Source organism: Prosopis cineraria, unplaced genomic scaffold (assembly GCF_029017545.1).
Source record: "Prosopis cineraria cultivar Desert tree isolate PC_DT_omini unplaced genomic scaffold, ASM2901754v1 PC7, whole genome shotgun sequence".
NCBI classification, from domain to species: Eukaryota; Viridiplantae; Streptophyta; class Magnoliopsida; order Fabales; family Fabaceae; genus Prosopis; species Prosopis cineraria.
The window spans coordinates 25,548,939-25,551,212 of record NW_026555338.1 but is presented as its reverse complement, the minus strand read 5'-3'; the positions used below and the strand labels follow the sequence as shown (position 1 = coordinate 25,551,212).

The 2,274-nt window shown below is 29.9% G+C and overlaps 1 long non-coding RNA gene across 1 annotated transcript; it reads left to right on the top strand.

The window, feature by feature from the left end:
• Window positions 1-224: 224 nt before the first annotated feature.
• Window positions 225-1,979, top strand: LOC129315112 (uncharacterized). Its single transcript, XR_008594381.1, has 3 exons — window positions 225-562; window positions 1,227-1,292; window positions 1,842-1,979. It is a non-coding gene; the product is annotated as an uncharacterized LOC129315112 (long non-coding RNA).
• Window positions 1,980-2,274: the final 295 nt, after the last annotated feature.

The window sequence follows — 2,274 nt, the reverse complement described above, 5'->3', positions numbered from 1 at the left end:
AAGTGCCCACACAAAGTGTAACATCCTGATTTTTTATATAATAAAGAAATTGTGGAATTTAGGTTTTGAGAAAAAAAATGATAATAATAGGAATTTATATTATTTGAGGTTATTTAGAAATAATATTATGGTTAGGTATTTAATTATGAATTTAAAAATTTAAATTTAAAACCACATAAGCAATATTTAGTTAAGATATAATACATAAATATTTTTTTTATGTATGTGTTGAAAAAAAAAAGAGAAGGTAGAAGGAACAAAAAAAAAGGGGGTGGAAGGTTGTTGTTTCTAAGTCCCACATTGGTTAGATGAGGGAAGAGAAGAGGTGCCTTCATGTATAAAAAGGAGGGGGTGTGTGCATTAGGAAGCATGAGAGGCTAAGATGCAATTTAGAGAAAATTGCAACTTTTGGCCCAAAGGTTTGAATAATTAAATTCAAACCTATAGTTTTTTTTTAATATAATTTTGGGACTCACAATCCCATTTTTATATTATTTTTCTCTCTTCCTCTCACGTTGCTCGGCGTTTTCTCGCAAGGGGGGATTATTTTCTTTTTCTTCAGGTATGTTCTAACTTTCCTGTTTAGATTAGCATTTAAAAATTTATTTAATTACAAAATTAATTTTATAGTTATTTTCTAAATAATATTAGCTTTCTAGTGATATGATTATTTTGTAGGATAGAGTAAATATTTTGATTAGGATTTTTCTATAGGATAGTTAATCTGATGATATGATGGATTAAAAATATAGGTTAAAATTCTTAGGGATATAATAAATATTATAGAATATTTTCTTGAGGTTGAAACTCATGTTTAAGAATTTTTGAGTTAAAATCTAGATCTATATGGTTGAATTTATGTGGAATCTGAGACGTAGGGATAAACCTATGATTATTAAATATTTATTTAAGTATGAATAGGTATTTTTGAGGTTATAGAAAGGTGATTTGAGGCTTCAGGATAATTCTAAAATTTTTAATTTATTTTTGGACGAATTTTTAGAATGTAGAAGGATGAAATTGTGATACTAGAAGTGAATTGAGGATAAAAAAAATAGTTCATTAGGGTACGAGAATTTTAGAAAAGAATTTGGGAAGTTAAATGAGGCATAAATCTTAAATTAGTGTTAATATGGACTATAGATTTAAGACTTTCTAACTCTTTAAATTAGAGTTATTTATTTTAATGTAAAATTAATATATAGTATTGTGAAATAATTATGTAGATTATATTGACAAAGATAGTGGTGAAAAAGGAGTTGTGAAGGGGAACTTGTTATTCAAGACACAAGGTAACCATTATTAATGTGTTGTGATGAGTGTGTTTGTGAATGGTTATGTGTTGTTTTGTTGTTTGGAAAAATTATGAATTATTGAAAATAAATACTGTATATACTTGTTTGAAATTATTGCCAAGTGGGTTAAAAATTTATTTTTTATTTATCATGATGAGATATTATTGTTCGGATATATTCCTGTTTGGATATTTGAATGATGCATGACTTGTCAGGGTATTTTAATGTATGGTGTTAATGGGAATTTCTGTTCGGTTAATTATTACCACGTGGTAAGCCCTCATTGGACCCAATGAGTGGCGTGTCGCTTGGTCCAACTCACCTTTGGCCGGGTGATTTGGCGTCCGAGCATGGTGAAAGGAGGATATAAGGTGCAGTCATGCAATTAAATACTTGTTCGGTTTGTTTGAAAATATTGTTCGGTTAAATGTTTTGTGTGCCCACTTAGCAATCGCATGATTAGTTACATCCGCATGCATCATTACATATTAATTTTTGGTTACTGGGACTTTTAAGTCTCATTCCCCGTGGTTAATATTTTTACAGGAGCGAATCCGGCCGAGAAAGCACCAGAGGTGTAATTATGGTGTATGAGACACCATCTTTTACGTTGCCTCTTATTTTGGATTATACAATGTATCTTGTGCCAACTTAGGACATATCTTGTCTATGGAGCATGTAAACTCTAATCCTTTTTATTAAAAGTATTTATATGACCAAGAGGATTATGTCTGTCCCTCTTGATTCATGACCTGATTTAAAAATATCATGCCATGAGGATCATGTCTGTCCCTCATGGTTCTAATTGCTTTTTGAGATATTTTAAGACCTGTGGTATATTGTCTTGGATGTATCATGGTAGAAATTTTTCTACCATGATAAGGGTATGATAAGGGTTCAATGAAAAAAAAATGATTTCTTGAATTAATAATTTGCGAAAAATCGGTTTGTAAATTTGAGGGTGTTACATATTGGTATC